Source organism: Topomyia yanbarensis, chromosome 3, assembly GCF_030247195.1.
Source record: "Topomyia yanbarensis strain Yona2022 chromosome 3, ASM3024719v1, whole genome shotgun sequence".
NCBI lineage: Eukaryota > Metazoa > Arthropoda > Insecta > Diptera > Culicidae > Topomyia > Topomyia yanbarensis.
Window position 1 is genome coordinate 245,274,890 of NC_080672.1, and position 15,652 is coordinate 245,290,541.

Sequence of the window (15,652 nt, forward strand, 5' to 3'; positions counted from 1 at the left end):
AAGTCGATAATTTTGCAAACATTTTCCTGCGTTTGTTTTGAAATCAGGTAATTGTCTAGTTTAGATACTTTTAGTAAGAGTGATCCATTAACAATGCGTATTTCGCCAACACTGTAATTTTGCCTAAATAAACAGAATCCGAGGGTGGAAATTGATTTTTTTTACCAAAGTTGGATAAACAGAAAAATAAGTTGTGCTGCCGCTCAGTCGGCTTTAAACTAACTATAGCTCCTATGTTTGAGAAAACCGGGCAAACGAGAAGATCACAGGTATACTTATAACTCCAGCGTCATGTTGATAAACATATCGTCTAACGGAGCTGCTTTGCGCCGCTTCGGATCCTTGGCCGCAGATTTCCAACCAAATCACACTCAATGAGGTATATATAGGTGTGGCAGAACACACGGTTTGCTAGTGTTGGCAACCAAAAATATGTAAACAATCCAGAAGCACAACGGGTCGACGTCATAGCGGTCACACGATTCAATGGGAGCTTAACGACCGGTATGACGAAAGCAAGTCGATTTATACTGTGATCACTCACACCACTCATGTAAGATTCATCTTACGAATACCAAAGTGCCATCTTCGCCAGACCTGTATATACGACATTGAATCACACTAGCTCCGCTGCGTAAGATCGTTAAAGCACGCTAATTGTTATGATAGTGTTGTTATTAAGCACAACTTATTTTTACAATTATTCAGTATATCAAACTTTGGTTAAAAATTTCGCTTCAGTTTCCATTTACTTCCGGGCGAATGATCAGGAGGTTAATTTAGTTTCTCCGCTTAGATTTGAACGACTGTCCATAGTTTCACTTAATTTGATTATTTGAATGAAACCCCTAAAAGGGGACGATTTTAATTTTAATCAATTTTTATCGAATTATTGAATAAGATTCTGACAGTATTTATTACTCGCGTACTGAGAATCTGTCTCAATTGGTTCATTTTAAAAATTGTGAACTATAAAAATAATGTATTTTTAAATAATCCTAGCAAGGTGCTGTTTGCTTCAAAATTTCTGGACCACACTTAGGTAGATTTTTAAGTTCGAATGAATGAGCGATTGTTATAGATGGAGTTGTAAACGAGTAGGGTTTTGCATACTTGTTTCTAATGTATAATTAAATAATCATTGCAGTAGATTCCTTAATGTGATGGATAGCTACAGTTAACAGACTTTAACGAGTAACAATTTGTTGCTCCCAAAATCTGCATATGAGAAGAGTTTGTCTATAATCTAACTACCGTGAATTTACCTACCTAAAAGCTCACCTACCAAAAAGCTCACCTACTAAAAAGCTCTTCAAATAAAAAGCTCATTTGTCATGGAGTACCACCTTAAACAGTAGAGGCGTTAAAGCTGGTACTCTGAAAGTTGAGCTTTTTATTTTATGGTGCCATCTATTAACAGATAGTTCAAACACCAGGCATCTTAACAGACGTCTGCGCTACCTAGGAACACATAGATAAAACAAATTAAACACTAAATGTTTTGTATGACCCCATTATGAAATTAATTAATAATTAAGAACCATATTTTTAATGTTGAATACCTAATATGTTGTAATGCGAATACTCAATCAACTTTATTTTTATAAAATTCGAATGCGTTTTGGAACGACACAGTTGAGCAAAATGAAAACCCAAATAAAAGCAATAAATTTGGTTGGATTTCTTTTGTAAAATACCGGACAAATGGACACGAGAGGTGTAAAATATGTGATACAGTACGAAAACATGAAAAAAATTGGTGAAACAACTGCGAAAATTCTAATTGCCTGCTTAGAACACTGAGGGAGTTCACAACTTTCTCATTGATTTGAGGAAGGTATCATTGCATCCGATACTAATAACTGTAGTATACGAATTATTGCTTGATTCTCAGCAATATATAAATTTAGGTAAATTCTCGTCAATTACATTGGATATTGTGCCAAATATAACGCCGGTATTCGTCTATTTTATCTATTGAATTTTTGGTACCCAGCGTCGGAAATTTCATATCTTAATTCTTTTTACAATGAAACATTCTAAAGTGCCTATTTTGTTTTCTCACACTGATTTGGGCATAATATAAGGAGTCACGAAGTATTACATAAATAACTAAGAGTTTCAACATGGTTTTACTATAATAGGTTAACAATGTTTTCTATACTGGAAGTGCATAATAAAGAATTCTAAAATGGTGTTATCGCGTATAAATAAATAACATTCCAGAAATCATTGGAACTAAAGAGACTAGAATAACAAAGAGACGTCATATTAATTCAGTGAAAGCAATTCAACTTGCAACCAAACTACGGGTCACGAGCAACACTGTAAATGTGCAAGCCTTCCAAAGCTTGCTTGTTGTTATTCCGTTTGTTTCTTCTAGCCAAAATAAAAATGTGCTGCGACATCTGGTCTGCTAAGTTTCTCGACCAGCTGAAACATAGTTATATCCGCAGGAATGGTATTTTTCAGCAGCAAAACCACATTAGGCCAAGAACAATTGCGATTTTTTTGATTGCAGACGGATCCACAACAGAAAGAGGTGTGGTTGAAGTCTTGTACATATGTTCCTGTCTTGTCAGTTTGCTGTTTTGTTTAGCTGATTCAGACCAATAACATAACTACTTTGATTTTAAATGTTTGCATAATTTGATATTCGTTACACTTTCTCCGAATTTCGTCCTCCCATAAACCATGCCATTTTCTCTTTAGCGTTTCTTAACAAAATGGTATTGCAATAAATTTGGTTTGAGGATATAACTTTTATCTTTAAAATATTTACTAAGACAAGAAAGACAAGAAGGAACTCGTAAAGAAAAACATAATTTCCTAAGAAGTGCCCACGAGAACCGATAAGAAATATACTAATTCTGATAGCCACAAATGTCCTCTACAAAACCTGTAGTATGTCATATTGCCTAAATTGATTTTAGTATTTTTTATAATTTTTTAATGTTGTCCACCACGTATGTACATACCATCTACCAACCAAAAAGCTCTACTTCATAAAAGCTCACGTACCAAAAAGTTTACCTTGTATACTGAATATTATCCACTAAAGGAAAAGAGTAATTTTCCAAGAAGTGCCCACGAGTAGAGTAATGACATATAGTGATTCTAGTAGCTACAAATATGCTCTACAAAACCTGTAGTATGTCATATTGCCTAAATTGATGTTAGTATTTTTTATGATTTATTAAACTTTTTCTCCCGTCCACATTAAAGAAGGAACTCGTAAAGAAAAACATAATTTCCTAAGAAGTGCCCACGAGAACCGATAAGAAATATACTAATTCTGATAGCCACAAATGTCCTCTACAAAACCTGTAGTACGTCATATTGCCTAAATTGATGTTAGTATTTTTTATGATTTATTAAACTTTTTCTCCCGTCCACATTAAAGAAGGAACTCGTAAAGAAAAACATAATTTCCTAAGAAGTGCCCACGAGAACCGATAAGAAATATACTAATTCTGATAGCCACAAATGTCCTCTACAAAACCTGCAGTATGTCATATTGCCTAAATTGATTTTAGTATTTTTTATAATTTTTTAATGTTGTCCACCACGTATGTACATACCATCTACCAACCAAAAAGCTCTACTTCATAAAAGCTCACGTACCAAAAAGTTTACCTTGTATACTGAATATTATCCACTAAAGGAAAAGAGTAATTTTCCAAGAAGTGCCCACGAGTAGAGTAATGACATATAGTGATTCTAGTAGCTACAAATATGCTCTACAAAACCTGTAGTATGTCATATTGCCTAAATTGATGTTAGTATTTTTTATGATTTATTAAACTTTTTCTCCCGTCCACATTAAAGAAGGAACTCGTAAAGAAAAACATAATTTCCTAAGAAGTGCCCACGAGAACCGATAAGAAATATACTAATTCTGATAGTCACAAATGTCCTCTACAAAACCTGTAGTATGTCATATTGCCTAAATTGATGTTAGTATTTTTTATGATTTATTAAACTTTTTCTCCCGTCCACATTAAAGAAGGAACTCGTAAAGAAAAACATAATTTCCTAAGAAGTGCCCACGAGAACCGATAAGAAATATACTAATTCTGATAGCCACAAATGTCCTCTACAAAACCTGTAGTATGTCATATTGCCTAAATTGATTTTAGTATTTTTTATAATTTTTTAATGTTGTCCACCACGTATGTACATACCATCTACCAACCAAAAAGCTCTACTTCATAAAAGCTCACGTACCAAAAAGTTTACCTTGTATACTGAATATTATCCACTAAAGGAAAAGAGTAATTTTCCAAGAAGTGCCCACGAGTAGAGTAATGACATATAGTGATTCTAGTAGCTACAAATATGCTCTACAAAACCTGTAGTATGTCATATTGCCTAAATTGATGTTAGTATTTTTTATGATTTATTAAACTTTTTCTCCCGTCCACATTAAAGAAGGAACTCGTAAAGAAAAACATAATTTCCTAAGAAGTGCCCACGAGAACCGATAAGAAATATACTAATTCTGATAGCCACAAATGTCCTCTACAAAACCTGTAGTACGTCATATTGCCTAAATTGATGTTAGTATTTTTTATGATTTATTAAACTTTTTCTCCCGTCCACATTAAAGAAGGAACTCGTAAAGAAAAACATAATTTCCTAAGAAGTGCCCACGAGAACCGATAAGAAATATACTAATTCTGATAGCCACAAATGTCCTCTACAAAACCTGTAGTATGTCATATTGCCTAAATTGATTTTAGTATTTTTTATAATTTTTTAATGTTGTCCACCACGTATGTACATACCATCTACCAACCAAAAAGCTCTACTTCATAAAAGCTCACGTACCAAAAAGTTTACCTTGTATACTGAATATTATCCACTAAAGGAAAAGAGTAATTTTCCAAGAAGTGCCCACGAGTAGAGTAATGACATATAGTGATTCTAGTAGCTACAAATATGCTCTACAAAACCTGTAGTATGTCATATTGCCTAAATTGATGTTAGTATTTTTATGATTTATTAAACTTTTTCTCCCGTCCACATTAAAGAAGGAACTCGTAAAGAAAAACATAATTTCCTAAGAAGTGCCCACGAGAACCGATAAGAAATATACTAATTCTGATAGCCACAAATGTCCTCTACAAAACCTGTAGTATGCCATATTGCCTAAATTGATGTTAGTATTTTTTATGATTTATTAAACTTTTTCTCCCGTCCACATTAAAGAAGGAACTCGTAAAGAAAAACATAATTTCCTAAGAAGTGCCCACGAGAACCGATAAGAAATATACTAATTCTGATAGCCACAAATGTCCTCTACAAAACCTGTAGTACGTCATATTGCCTAAATTGATGTTAGTATTTTTTATGATTTATTAAACTTTTTCTCCCGTCCACATTAAAGAAGGAACTCGTAAAGAAAAACATAATTTCCTAAGAAGTGCCCACGAGAACCGATAAGAAATATACTAATTCTGATAGCCACAAATGTCCTCTACAAAACCTGTAGTATGCCATATTGCCTAAATTGATGTTAGTATTTTTTATGATTTATTAAACTTTTTCTCCCGTCCACATTAAAGAAGGAACTCGTAAAGAAAAACATAATTTCCTAAGAAGTGCCCACGAGAACCGATAAGAAATATACTAATTCTGATAGCCACAAATGTCCTCTACAAAACCTGTAGTATGTCATATTGCCTAAATTGATTTTAGTATTTTTTATAATTTTTTAATGTTGTCCACCACGTATGTACATACCATCTACCAACCAAAAAGCTCTACTTCATAAAAGCTCACGTACCAAAAAGTTTACCTTGTATACTGAATATTATCCACTAAAGGAAAAGAGTAATTTTCCAAGAAGTGCCCACGAGTAGAGTAATGACATATAGTGATTCTAGTAGCTACAAATATGCTCTACAAAACCTGTAGTATGTCATATTGCCTAAATTGATGTTAGTATTTTTTATGATTTATTAAACTTTTTCTCCCGTCCACATTAAAGAAGGAACTCGTAAAGAAAAACATAATTTCCTAAGAAGTGCCCACGAGAACCGATAAGAAATATACTAATTCTGATAGCCACAAATGTCCTCTACAAAACCTGTAGTATGCCATATTGCCTAAATTGATGTTAGTATTTTTTATGATTTATTAAACTTTTTCTCCCGTCCACATTAAAGAAGGAACTCGTAAAGAAAAACATAATTTCCTAAGAAGTGCCCACGAGAACCGATAAGAAATATACTAATTCTGATAGCCACAAATGTCCTCTACAAAACCTGTAGTACGTCATATTGCCTAAATTGATGTTAGTATTTTTTATGATTTATTAAACTTTTTCTCCCGTCCACATTAAAGAAGGAACTCGTAAAGAAAAACATAATTTCCTAAGAAGTGCCCACGAGAACCGATAAGAAATATACTAATTCTGATAGCCACAAATGTCCTCTACAAAACCTGTAGTATGCCATATTGCCTAAATTGATGTTAGTATTTTTTATGATTTATTAAACTTTTTCTCCCGTCCACATTAAAGAAGGAACTCGTAAAGAAAAACATAATTTCCTAAGAAGTGCCCACGAGAACCGATAAGAAATATACTAATTCTGATAGCCACAAATGTCCTCTACAAAACCTGTAGTATGTCATATTGCCTAAATTGATTTTAGTATTTTTTATAATTTTTTAATGTTGTCCACCACGTATGTACATACCATCTACCAACCAAAAAGCTCTACTTCATAAAAGCTCACGTACCAAAAAGTTTACCTTGTATACTGAATATTATCCACTAAAGGAAAAGAGTAATTTTCCAAGAAGTGCCCACGAGTAGAGTAATGACATATAGTGATTCTAGTAGCTACAAATATGCTCTACAAAACCTGTAGTATGTCATATTGCCTAAATTGATGTTAGTATTTTTTATGATTTATTAAACTTTTTCTCCCGTCCACATTAAAGAAGGAACTCGTAAAGAAAAACATAATTTCCTAAGAAGTGCCAACGAGAACCGATAAGAAATGTGTAGTTTAAGATGGTTAAAAATCCTCGTCTAACAATGTTACAGCGATAGCTCAATAAGATAAAGCGTCAGTCCACTTAGTGTCAACGAAGCTTTCTTCAGAAGATTGCGAAAGCAAAATGTTATTTCATCAATCGATAGAATTTAAATGTGAAGAGAAAGAGATTTTTTCTCCAGCTAATATTTTATCCATCAAACATCAGTCTATTTCTTTTAGTAAACAAAGTTAACAGTATTAATATGACTAATTTCGTGACGTGTGAATATGCAATGTAATCAGTACAAGTAATACTTAAAAGGAAAGGCATTAAAAAGTCGAAATTTATGAAATGCACCCTTTTTATATTTTTTACTGGTACCACAGGATCTCGACAATGTGGAAAAAATGAATTACAATATGTTTTATGCCATTATTTTTTGTTCTGATTTGTTGGTCAAGTCTCCCCGCAGTGGGGAGATTTGACCAAAAAAAAAAAGTTCACAGATAAACTTATAACTTTTGAAAAAGTAAATTAAAAAATCTGCAGAAAATCATGAACACGCACAATACCTTTGCATATTATATCTCATTGACTTTGGAAGGATTGAAAACTTTTTTAGAGATTTATGCAGGTTTTGCTGAAAACCTGGTCAAGTCTCCCCATGTTCCCCTAATTTGGAGGGTATACCAAATTTGTGACGAAGTGTGACGAGGGGGAGGGTAGGGTCAGAAGTTGTGCGACGTAGCATTAAGTTTAAAACCCATTGTTTAGAGAAAACAATTTAATGATCTTCCATTTCCAAGAGAAATGAATTTAAATTCAAACATGCGGTTTTTCATGAGGTAAATTTTACGATTCGCGGAATTACAAGTTCGAAAAAGCACGAAAAGATTTTGTATGAGGATTTAACTTGCTACATTAGTTAGCCAATGTTGCTAACTACTAGACTTAGTTTGAAAACTGAATTAAATTTTCACTTTGGATTCAAACAAACAAAATTTAGTAATTTAGATGAACGTATGCTGTTTAGAATCATTGCCAGCCGCAGGATTGTGAACTAAGAGAACTTCTCTTCATGCTCCCCTTGACATATAAAATTCAAAACAAAACTATCAACACTATATTTGTCATGAAATGGGCTTATTTTGCACGCACTTTGCTGTTATAATGAAAATGTTGATAAAAGTCGTCAAACATTTTGAAAGGAGATGTATTTAAAATAATTGGAAAACATAATTATTTTTTTTCATCACCCGGGAGCTTTGCATGGGACGAGGGGGAGGGGGTAGGTAAATGTTACGTTATTTACGAGGGGGAGGTTAGAATGTTGTGACCAAATGCTACGAGGGGGGAGGGAGGGTTCAAAAATCGTCGAAAAAAGGCTACGAAAGAATTTATATTGAAATTTCAACCATATGCGATATGGTCCGTAATTATTCTGTTTTTGTAATCATGGTCATTCGTAATAGTTAATTAGCCCAGAGCATATCGGTATCCCCTAAGACGTATACTCTGTTCCAAAAAACCGCATGAGGCTAGATTATTTTGAAGAAAAAATACATTTCATAATATTACCCTGCCGTTTTACGCACAATTGTCCCATGTATATAGGCAAACCCATAGAACATGGGACAAATATGCTTATAACGGCATTACAGTATTAGCTCAATCGGGAAAACGGGCAAGATGCCAACAATAATAACATGGATGGACAGCAAACTGTCAAACCATAGATACCATAAATCGATAGAATTGAAAACGTAATTCGTGCAAATGTTGTGTTGTGGAGGGAGGAAGGGTGAGTCAGGAGAAACAAACATTTATAAAGCTCTTTTTATGTTGTGAGTTGTCCTTACGTATAAACAAATTAGCTACCAAAAAGCTCACCTTCAAAAAAGCACCCTTTTGAGAAGTTCACTTAATATAGCGTAAAGCACAAAACGCTTTGCTCTATTTTTTGGGCCTGCCCTTAAACGAATGTGTTGCCACCTATGAACAGATAGTAAAAAACACAAGGCGCTATTTTTTGTTTCCCAGTTAAGAAGGGCAAGTTGCAGGCTAACCAGGGGGTCTTGGCTAACTCGGGTTCGCTAACTGCCTTTCAACTTTCCAGCAAATAGGGTGCTATCTCAAATGCAGCATTTAGGCGATTTGCTGCTGATACTTTCAGCAACCCTAGGTGTGCTTAAATCGGTTACCGAACGCGCCATTTAATCGACCTTAATAGCCTATATTAATATTGCAAACAGTTCAAAGCTTTTTCTTGAAAAGGAAGTTACTGGAAGTGACACCATTCAAAGAAAATCAATCAGTGATCGAAACTCAAAGCTTCAAAATGTATTTAAAATTATTAAATTCCCCAGCTTTACTAGAGCGCGTCAACATTCAAACAAGGTCTAGCACGTTACGCGGAAACGTGTCGAATGTCGCACTTGTTCGACTTCCATTTGTCTCGGACATTATTAAGGAATCGATTTCTGCAGTTTTTTAGAAGTAATTAGTTTAAGATTCCATCATTGGTGCGACCTGTTGATGTGTGTGCAAATAAATTAAATTTTATTTTTGCTATATAAATCGACAAAATGATAGTATCGCCCTTTCGGCGATTGTTTACTTTTTTTCGTTACGCGTAATTTATTTTCGTACGCTGGGAAATTTTTTTCGATTGTTGTAAATTTGTTAATTTGTCAATGAATGTCTCAAGCTCCATCTTATCTCTGATTCATCACAAGCTGCTATACTTGGGGGTACATGCATTGATCTCATGTTTGCCAGAAACGTCAACTGTCGATAAGTTGGATAAAGCATAAGATTCGCTCTTGGGCTGTATCCGAATATGTCAAATATTGGCACAGCTTACAAAGTTGCGTTCAAACAAAAACATTTCAGTTCAAAGAATTTGCATTTTTCCAAGCACAATTGAAGTATTCTAGTTGTAACAAACGACTAGCTCAATCGGGTTTTATTTCTGCCACACTGCTCAGAGGAGGACTCACAACCTTAACTTACCTGATAACACTTTTAACCAACGTAGCAGATCAACATTTAAGACAGACATAAGGCTCAGTGAGAAGAAACTTATACAAAACTACAGAAATATTCTGGTTGCAGTTGAAAATCGAAAGACTATATTATATTTATATATTTAGCTTTTCTTGCATGGCGTATACTAGTGCTGTCGTCATGAACTGTTGGGGCCATTGCTGCTTCGATGGTGGAGAGAGGGTAAGGAGCTGGAACCTTTTGTTGCTGCACACTGGGGGTTGGTTTGTAGGTGTGGATAGAGCTATCCTGAGCATGGACGAAGCACACCCGCCAACTCGGTATGTGATGTGACACATATTATTAAAAAAGTCCAAGAGAAGACTGATCCACTGATCAGCAGACTTCCATTTCAGCTGTAGTGGTCCTCCAAGAAACCAGTGAGGCACTACTTGTTTGTTTTCATTTGTTTGAAAGACACCATGCGAGTGACTTATGCCAAAGGACATCCAATTGGTTTTTGAAATGAACTTGCCAAAATAATTAATTTTATTTTTGATTTTCGACACCTATTATCGGGAAAGTTGAGTAAGGGATAATTAGATTACGAACCGTTAACACGCGCGTTGTCGCTGATCGTCGTGACTTGATCGATACCGTCTGATGGGTTGACACCGTTCGTGCTGTGAATGGTGGACAGTTCACGTGGACCGACGGACTATCTGAATAGCCGCCGGAATATCGACACGTGAGATTGCTCGCCCCAAGACCGTAGCCGAAAACAACCTCTTTTGCCATTGTCCGATTTTGTGTCGACTCGGTGCCCGTTCGCCGTAGATTAAGTAGCTTGGCGTGGGGAACTTTCACTCGCGTCGCAGAACTTTCACTCAGTGTGGCCAGACTGTTCAGTGTTCACTGCTTAAAAACTTCTGTCACCTTGAAAAGAATTCACTCTTATAATAAAACGTTTCGTTAAGTTCGATTAACTGTTATCAAAAAGCTTCGACGGCTGTATTTATCCCATTTGACGTCTCGGCTGGGAGATGCTAGAGGAAATCGATGTCGAAACGCACAGACTAAGAAACGTACCCGGTCTGAGTCAAGGTTGGTAATAACGGTCGAGAGAAGGATTTGATGGATTTTGGTATCGTGGGGAGGGGGGGGGACTATACGGATGTACATGTCGAATAAAATATAATTAAATTTAAACTATATTAATGTATTGTTATTTTGGGTGGTAACACTAGTCATTTCAGTTAATTAAATAAGTAAATAATATATTAGAGATCAATAATAGACCTTTCTCGTCCGAGATAACCCCCTTTTTTCTTATTTTTATTCAAAAGACTACACATTTTTAAGAATATTGCCGTTGAAATGAGACTATTTGGAGCTATCGTTATTTTTTAATGATTTTTTAAAATTTGAAAAATGCAAGAATGTTGAGTATTTTTTTCACCTTTGCAAGAATGGTGGGACTCAAAATGTGTGTTTGGGCAACACTGTTTTGAATATTTTTGCTTGAGCTTCTGGCAACGCGGCAAATGAAGTGGTGAGTCGCGGTACAAAGTTCATTGGTTATGTAAACAAACTAAAGTGAACCTTTCGGTGGAGAACATTGCATGATAATGTTTAATCTCACTTTTTTGACAGTTCAGAGAGATTGTTTACATGGTCTTGGAATTTTTGTTGATTCGATCATAGTATGAGAAACGTGGTTTGGTTCGCTGCCAAATGTTAACACTTTCCAAACAAGGTAATTTTTTATTTGATGTCGGCATCATACATTGTTCCGTTAAATTTAACATTTTTACTTTTCTTGTACATGATTCATTGAAGAAGTCGACGAGAACATTTCAAATGGGCCGATAAACAAAACGTAAACAATTCCGGTTAATACTTACTTCAAATGGACACTAACAAAGCTTTAAACATACCTTAAATAAGCCGGTTCTGAAGCCTGGCTGTTGGCGAAATAATAGATTATCGAAAAGGCACATAAGCAAAATAACTTGTTTTGCTTATGTTCCCTTTCACTTCCCTTCAAAAATTAACGGTTCATATACACCAAACAACAAAGCGGAAAAAATTGTTAATGGGCCCTTTTCTTAATGAAAAAGACTATACTTGAAAAGGGAACAAAAACATCGCCACACCAAGAAAGGGATCAAAATAAATGTCACATAATCTTTTGCTGTAAACAAAAGGGCTCACCCGCACGCACTATAAGCTATCGTCTCGCCGAAAAGGGATTATAAGAGAGGGCACAAAACCAGTGCGATATTTCAAAAGGGACCAAAAAAATTATCTGCAAAAATCGTTCAAAATGCAATTTTTTAATAAAATCTGGTATATTATTCGGAAAAAATGGTTAATTTAACACGGCATTGAGCTGTTTGGTCCTTAAATCAAGCTCCTGTTCATAAATGGGAATATAAAGTACGAGGTAATTTTTCAGACGCCATTTTCTCAACATGAGCATATTGTATATAATGCCTTATGAAATGTTGACGTCGAAGTAAGGAATTTCTAGCCAAACATTTGAAAAAGGCCTACTGCCAAATGCAAACAAATCGAATTTTCATGTTCTCTATTAAAATCCTGGGACAAAACCTGTGGATAGATGTTTGCTTTTTCTTTTTTTCTGTTCATTTGATCTCTTGTCTTGCATAGCCACTCTTTCTTCCTCACATATTTAAAATGGAGTGGCTACATTTGACAGTTCCCTCTGACTGCATTTGACGGTTCCCTTTGGCTGCATTTGACAGCTCCCCCTTGCTGCAATTGACATTAGGTTTTTTCGTATCCATATGTCACGTCCCAGTTAAAAACTATCTATCTGGCCATGTACACAAACATAACGCAACAATGGGTTATGAAGAATTTTGATAATGATTTTATAACAAATTATAAAAGAGCCCGGCTGATATAAAAGTCCTAACTAGCAATACGTTTATTATAAAATGATTATGAGCATTTTCATCAGTCGTGTCGATTTAGAAATTATGGGCACAGTATGTCTGATGAGAATGATCATTTGAAAATGCATTCATCAAATCAATACTAACACACGAACGAGTTCCGGCCGTATTTTGTCCCAAACATGATCAGGTACATTGGGAAATATCGCGCTTATCTGTAAAATAAATTATAATGTAATATATGTTGTGTCATTGCCCAATAATTTGAGTTTCGTTGCCGTGGTTGCCAAAATATTGCGCTACAATGTGTTGGAGCGAGTTAAATGTTTCGACTAGATAATACGTGGTAGAGTAGTGCTTGCATTCTCTAGAAGCTTTGTATCTACAGATGCGTATTATAGTTAATGACATTTTAAGTTAAGACCTTTGGGCGAAACATTGTTCTTCCTATAGGAAGAGCTTCGAGTAAATGTCGCTACTCAGAACTCCAACTTCATCCCTTTTTAGCAGGTTACTCTCGCAGGTTTTCGATGAATTCCAAAAGCCGCTTTTGATTATTTTTCTAGCATTTCATTAACAAGCATTGAGGTTGTTTACATGTCAGTATAGTAAAGTATTTTATTAATTTAGTTTTATATCTGATTGATTGAGGCGCTGAGGTTTAACCTTGACTGTGCAACCTGCAAGTAGCATGAAATTGGCTATTGGCTCGCTTGGCAGGTTTCCCATGTTATTTGGAGATTTGTGCCTGCAAATACAAACAAAAATATCTATCATCACGAAATCGATGAATCTTACCATTTACCTCCTTGATGGGCGTTCCTATCACTTATATTGGATTGCCTTCCACTAAAATTTTCAACTGGCTTCACCAACGTATTTAGGAATTCTGCTCTTGTTTACGCCTCAATGCTGAAAAATCAAGTTTTTCGCAGATTTGTCGACCAAGCAAATCGTGACAAATAATGCATCGTTCAGATAGCAGAAGATTCACAGACGTATCACAAGGCTCATCCATACCACCAATGTCCACTCCAGTGATAAACCTGCCATAAAGTTTTGATCGAAAATAGTATTTTGAGTCAACGCAGCTTGTTCCAGATCGGGTAAGCGGATTTGCGGCAGGTTCCCTTGAAATGGATGCTTGGAGTAAATGTTCCGAATTGCAGTTCATATTGTGATTTTCTCGGTAGAGCTGTCGCATCCATTCGAGACAACGTCTCTATAATATTTCGTCGAAATTGAAAATATGTCAATGAAAATATTTCGAGTACCGAATGTTCAGTCGAGGTAGATTCTGCTTGTGTTGGCTTCCAGGCAAATTTGGTTCTATAATCACTGGTGAATAATCAATCTATGCCGATTATCGATACATCGACGCTGGATTAGTTTTTCACTCCGCGAATACCTTAACCGATTCGAAGATCGAGCCGAGAACTATTCATCTAATTTCATTGGTAATATTGAAAAAAAAGTTTAGAATCTAAATCGCTGATGTATCTTCATGAAAAAACTAAAAAACAGAAATCTAGAGAAAATTTTCAATAGGACGTAAGTAACATTGAGAGCCTCTCTTTGTTTACTTTCTCTTTCGTTTATCACGACGTCATTACAACACTTTGCACAAATTTTCCAGTACATATCGAAAGCCGACGGTTTTTACTAGAATATTATGTAAAGAGTAGAGTTTCAGTAGTTGTAGTTGAAATGGCCGAGTAATGAACAGAAGAGAAAGACCCCAAACGGAATCTCTCATTGTTACTTACGTCCTATTCTAAATTTTCTGTAGAAATTTTAAAAGTCCGTGTAAACAAGTGTTAGGTAAACAAGCACACCGAACTGTCAGAAAAGTGAGGTTATACATTTTCCTACAATGCTCTATATTTTTGACAGGTATATGAATGACAATGTCGTATATACAGGTCTGGCAAAGATGGCACTTTGGTATTCGTAAGATGAATCGTACATGAGTTGTGTGAGTGATCACAGTATAAATCGACTTGCTTTCGTCATAGCGGTCGTTCCGCTCCCATTGAATCGTGTGACCGCTATGACGTCGACCCGTTGTGCTTCTGGATTGTTTACATATTTTTGGTTGCCAACACTAGCAAACCGTGTGTTCTGCCACACCTATATATACCTCATTGTATGAATGAATCATTTCAGCATCAGTGATGCCAGGTCTATTTAAACAATAGCCTGCAGTAAAAATATAAAAGTCTGCAGATTGCTACAAAAATCTTCAATAAATGCGACGTAGAAATGTAGTATGTATGTAATTTAAATGATCAAAAATGTTGAAGGCTGGTGTATAAATTGGCTGGCATAGGCTTTGTTCTGCTAAATATTTGTAATCTGCAAAAGATCTGCAGTGAAAATGCAAAATCTGCAGATTGACTAATATATATGCAGATCTGGCATCCTTTTAGTATTCCCCACAGGAATTTCATCCAAATGGTGTAAAAATACGGGAAACAAGGCAAGATAAGTATTCAGAATATGGGGTTAAATGAGCAGCTTGCACTATTTTTGATTTTTTCAATAGTTAGAGGTACCAAATCATCGCGGCAATAGGCAGTAACGAATTGGGGATAAAAAAGGAAGCATCCTATCATATAAAATTTTTTGACGAGAAAGGTCTATTGGTATTGGAACATGCTAAAAGGTTACTCGATTACGTTTACCTACGTATTCCCCACGCACATTAAATGCCATATGCTCAAAGTTCAGTTCAAAGAAATGTCAGCTCGATTGGC

At 35.3% G+C, this 15,652-nt stretch overlaps 1 protein-coding gene and 1 long non-coding RNA gene across 2 annotated transcripts in view; one reads left to right on the forward strand and one right to left on the reverse strand.

Annotated features, from left to right (window-relative positions):
- Positions 1 to 15,652, forward strand: part of LOC131693633 (GTP-binding protein 1) — a 152,588-nt gene that overhangs the window by 230 nt on the left and 136,706 nt on the right. The window lies entirely within an intron of this gene.
- LOC131693636 (uncharacterized) lies at positions 13,428 to 15,116 on the reverse strand. Its single transcript, XR_009306296.1, has 3 exons — positions 14,663 to 15,116; positions 13,702 to 14,409; positions 13,428 to 13,644 (listed from the first exon to the last, which is right to left on the reverse strand). It is a non-coding gene; the product is annotated as an uncharacterized LOC131693636 (long non-coding RNA).